The sequence below is a fragment of the Fusarium odoratissimum genome, assembly GCF_000260195.1.
Source record: "Fusarium odoratissimum NRRL 54006 unplaced genomic scaffold supercont1.9, whole genome shotgun sequence".
NCBI classification, from domain to species: domain Eukaryota; kingdom Fungi; phylum Ascomycota; class Sordariomycetes; order Hypocreales; family Nectriaceae; genus Fusarium; species Fusarium odoratissimum.
In genome coordinates this window covers 109409-115408 of record NW_022158695.1, presented here as the reverse complement: position 1 = coordinate 115408, position 6000 = coordinate 109409, and positions in this window count along the sequence as shown.

The window sequence follows — 6000 nt, the reverse complement described above, 5'->3', positions numbered from 1 at the left end:
GTTCTTCTACTCAACGTTCAAACCTCAGCTGGGCTATTTACAAGAGCCAAATATGCAGACACGCTTGCTAAGCTCAACTTTGGACTGCATCCGATTATAAATCAGTTCGCCTGAACTCATTAGGCTGCATGAAGTTTCTTATGTCTCTCAAGATCAATAGAAGGGAATAGAAAACTTAGTAGAGTTACATTGTATCGTTTTTGAAGACAATATCTTTAATGGCTTGCAGAACTTGGTGGAATCACATGTAACAGGTCATTTAAAGAAGCGGTAGAGAAGAGCAGTGCCTGCCCTGAAGAAAAGTTGAAAGAGCTAAAATAAGTTGAGGACAACTACTGCGTCCATTTTAAAAAGAATTCAGGCCAATTACCTTAGAAAAAGCAAAGGTTTGGTCGCACGTTCTATGAAGAAGCCCCAGTACCCTCCAGGACCTTGGGGCAGGATTGAAAATATGGGACCAAACTTGGCAGGCTTTAAATTTTCCAGACCATGAGGTGCCCAACCCATTTATGGGCACCTACGTAAGCTGATAGCCAAGAAAATACCTAAGAGCTATATAGAGAGAATTAGACTCTTGACTTAAGGATCGGGGATATAATAAGCACCTAATAAATATATTATATTAATAAATTACCTAAGTAAATAAAAGGAAGTTAATATATATAATAAGCAAGTGCTCTAGATAAGCAAGTGCTCTACTAATCTATACTTAAAGACTTAAAAAAAGGAATTAAAATATTATAACCTATCTAATTAATTAAAATTAATTATTAAATTATTTCTTATTAACTTTAATTAACTCTTAATAGGTCTTTATAGTATACCTAGTTTTTTTATAAATACTATATTACTAAGGCTTTAATCCTTATAACCTTTCTTAATTACCTCTTAAGGCTTTAACTATTACCTATATATTAATATCTATTTAATTAAGTATTTATAATACTTTTATTATAACTAAAGCTTTTTCTTTTTATATTATAATCCTTTTTTTATTTTAATACTACCTTATTATCTTATTTTACTATTTAAATTACTAATTCCTTTTATATAATAAGGCTATTTAATTTATAAAATTAGTTATTAACTTCTTAAAATACCTAATAGCTTAAATTATTAACTTAGGAGAGCTACTTTTATATATTTTAATTTTTCCTTATAAATATTTAAAATATAATTAGGCTTTTATTATTATCTTTAGGGTTCTTAAAGTCTAAGGGGTTAATAGTATTATAACCTTAATAAGAGGTATTAAAGTTTATAATTATATATTAAGCTTTAAAATAATATTCTTTAAGTTAAAAGAAGTAAACCTAGCTCCTCTAAAACTACCTTTAATATTACTTTTTATAATAGTAGTTTAATAAGTAATATAAAAAGTAAGAAGGAACTTAGTCTTAGTAATATAGGTTATAAAGTATTTAATTAAATACTTTATTTCTTAATTATAGGCCTTTTTTAATAGCCTAAAGTACCTTATTATGACGGTTAGAGTCCAATTATATTAAACTAAGCTGTGCTTGGGTTTATTATTGGCAGATTGCATAGGGTATATAACTAAGCTTATTAAAGTATTATGTCTCTTAATAGTAGATTTAATGCATATTAGGCTTAATTAATATAAAGAAGTTTTATTAATAGCTAGTAAGATAAGTTTTATAGAAGTATAATAAATATAATCTATATACTTAAGGTAGTTATAAAGTGATTTATATAGTTACTATGTAATTCTAAGAATTACTAGTGTTTTTAAAGTGATTATTATAACCAGATCTTAGCGGTTATAAATAGAATCTCTTAGTCTATAATAATTATATGTAATTAGTAAAAAATATAGGATATATATAATATAACCGCTAAGATTATAATATAATTTCTCCTCTCTCCTAGTCTTGCCCTTAAGACCTTATTTACCTTAAGTATATTATTTCCTCCCTATATAAGTCCTAACTTATTCTTATAATTATTTCCCTTAATATACTAATTATATCTTCTTTAGAAACTTAGTATTATCTTACCTAAGTAAAACTTATTATATTTATAGGTTATAAAATTATGCCTTATTCTTTTTGCGCTAAGAATTATAAGAGATATATAATAAAGAAAGGTTAAAAGAATTATTCTAAGTATATTTATTAGGGCCGTTCTTATAATAGGAAGGGCATTTCTTTATCTAAAGGTTTATTATACCTTCTTTAGGTAAGTATTTTTATCTTATTAATTTTCTTTTTAGCTAATTACTTAGTTTAAGAGAAGAACTAAATTAAGGCTAATAAAGAGGCTATTAAGAAAGAGCTTATTAACTTATAAAAATAATTAAATAAGCGTTTATTAAAGCTTATATATCTTTGTTATTAGAAGCGCCTTATTTAGGTAAAGGGTTTATAGGTATTAGAAAAGGATTTTACTGTAATAGATAATTATAAAAAGGCAGAGAACTTAGTTTCTAATTCTAATAGGATAGTTAAGTTAGTTAAGGCTAATATAATTAATCTTATTAATTAGTCTATTATCTTTAACCCTTCTTTTATTATAATTAGTAAAAACTTTTTAGAAGTTACTAGGTATTAATAAGATATTTTAGTAATTCTTATATATTTTCGCTTTCTAGGTAGTTCTTCTATTTAATTAGGTATATTCTTTATTTATTAATTATATTTATTTTCCTAATTACTTCTACTTTATAGGTTTCTAATCCTATAATTTATTATAATTTATTACCTATTTTGACTTATATAATATCTGCTGCTAATTCAAGTAATAAAACGTAAAAGACTAGATAGAGCCTAACTTTCGGTAGTAGGTCTAGTTTATAGTTATTTTCTAAGATTTTCTGTAGTACTTTATAAGGTCTGATGAATTTATAGTCTAATTTATGTATTAGTTAATCTATTTTAATGTTTTTTATGGCTAGGTAGACTATATCTTCCTCCGAAAAGGTTAGTCTCTTTAACTGTTTTAGATTATAGTAGTTTTTTATATATTTTTTAATAAATTTAAGTTCTATTTTTATTTCTTTATATAGATTTTTAAGGTTATTACTTTTAATTATAATAGCTAGGTTAATTAATTTCTCTTATTATATATTATAGTATATATTTAGTATAAATCTAAAGTTAATATAAGTTAATATAAGCTTTATACTTTTATTATAAGCGGTATTATAAGCAAGTTAAGCTATTAGTAGTTTCTTAACCTAATTATTTTATTTATAGTTAATATAATACTATAGGTACTATTTAAGTACTTGATTTATTTATTTAGTTTGTTTATTAACTTATAGTTAAAATGCTATTATAAGTCGGTGATTTAATCTAAGTTATGCTATAAGTAATTGCTAAAATATTACTATAAATATAGGTCCTTTATTTAAAAGGATTTCTATAGGTAACCTATATATACTAATAATATATTAGTAAAAAATATAAGAAAGTTCTTTTGCATCTATTGCTTCTCTGTAGGGTAGATAGTAGGAAAATTTTATAAGTTAATTTATAATAACTATAATATTATTATAGAAGATTCTAGTTAAGGGTTCTTTTAATAAGGGTAACTTTATAATAAAGTCTATTATAATTAAGTCCTAAGGTCATTATACTACTGGTAGTGGTTATAGTTATCTATATAGTTTATATCTCTAGGCTTTTATTCTTATATAGAGGTTATATTATTTAATAATATCTTCTATATCTCTTTTTATAAACTTATATCCTTAGTCTTATAGTTATTTTACTATTTTCTTAATACCTTAGTATCTATATAGCAGATATAAATAATATTTGCAAAGGAAGTTATATTCTTTATCTAATAGGAATTTTATTCCTTTTATTATTCTTATAATTATTTTAATAGGTTAAGTAAACTGGTATTTTCCTTTAAGGTTAAATTCTAGGAGTTATTCTTTTATTTTTATAGTCTCTATATTAAAGTTAGGTTATTAACTAATAGCATCTATATATCTATTATCTATGCCTTTATAGTGCACTATAGTAAAATTAAATTTATATAGGTATTCTATATAGTATAGTTATTATTAATTTAGCTTTTATATTATTATAAAGTAAGTTATATTCTTATAATTAGTAAAGACTTTTATTAGGTATTTACTTCCTCTAAGGTAGTATTTAAACTCCTTAAAGCAGTTAATAATAGCTAGGAATTCTTTATTATAAATAGGGTAGTTAAGTTCTGCTTTGTATATCTTATAAGAATAAAAAGCAATAGGATATAATATATTATAGTTATTTTATTATCCTATTTATCCTTCTAAGGCAAAGTTAGAAGTATTAGTCTTAAGTTTAACTTACTGGTTAGGATTAAATATAACTAGAATAGGTTTATTTATAATAGCTGACTTAAGCTATTTAAAAGCTTATTATATCTTATTATTTTATTAGAATTATTTATCCTTTTTAGTAATTTTTATAAGAGGGATAGTAATTCTGCTAAAGCCTTTAATAAATTATCGGTAGTAGTTAGCAAATCCTAGGAAGGATTAGGTTTCTTTTACTAATATAGGTGGTTTCTATTTAGTAATTATTATAATCTTTTATCTATTTATTCTGATTTTATTATATGAGATTTTATATCCTAAGTATATTACTTAAGACTAATAGAAGTGACTTTTGGTAGGTTTAATTAGTATATTGGCGTCTTATAGTGCTTTAAGAACCTTATAGATATATTCTATATACTTTTCTTCTGTATTAGAGAAGATAAGGATATTATTTAGGTAGTAAACTATAAAGATATTAAGATATTCTTAAAGTATATTTATAATTATATATTAGAATACTGCAGATATATTAATTAATCTAAAAGGCATAACTAGGTATTTAAATAATTTATATTTTATTTAGAAGGCTATTTTTTATTTATTACCTTCTTTAATTTAAATAAGATTATAAGCAGATTTAAGATTAAGTATTATAAACTATTTCTTATTAAATAGGCAATCCTTAAGTTTAGTAATAAGCAGTAATAGTATTCTATTTTTATTTATAATCTTATTAAGTTATTGGTAATCTATTATAAGTCTTAGTTTATTAGAGTTAGGTTTTAGTATAAATATAACTAGGTATCCTGCTAAGGATTTTAATAGTCTAATATATCCTTTCTATAGTATATTATTTAACTATTCTCTAAGCGTATTAAGCTTATCTTAAGATAGGTTATAAATAGGGAAGAATTTTAGGTTCTTTTTATCTTTTAGTATAATTTTAATATTATAATTTATATATTAGGGTAACTTTATGTTAAGTTCTTTTTAAAATAGTTTTTTATAAATATAATACTCTGGTAATATATTCTTAAGTTATTTATTAGATTCCTTTATAATAATCTGTTTTATCTATTTAATATCTTAGTCTAATTATTTAAATTATCCTTTAAGAGTTACTATTATTTATCTAATATATTTTATTCTGCCTTTAAGGTGCTTATATTATATTCCTTTTAGAATAGGTAATACTTTATTATGCCTATCTTTACTGCTCTTATTAATTAAAGTTTAAGATCTTATATTATTATTATCTAAATTAAACTTATTATCTAAAGGGTAATCTTTATAGTTTACTTGGCTAGTTCTCTAGTTAATTTATATATTATAGTATTATAACTATAGAAATCTAAGTATTAAATTATATTTTTATACTAGGATAATATTAAAATTAATACCTTAGTTTTTTCCTTTAATAAATACCTTAAGGTAATTAATCTCTTAGGTAATTCTTTTATTATTATAATTATAAGTACCTCCTTCTTTATCCTTTATAATATAGGATTTCTTTTTATTTCTCTATAATAGCCTTAGTTTATTAACTATTTTAGGGGAAATAAAATTTATATTAGCTCTGCTATTTATAAGTATATTTAGCTACTTATCTTTAATTCTAACTTTTAATTTTAGGCAGGTTTATTAACTTCCTTTTATAGTTATTCTTAGAGCTTTTTCTAAGAGTTTATTTTCTTTTGCTTTTTTGCCTATCTGCTGCTTTATTA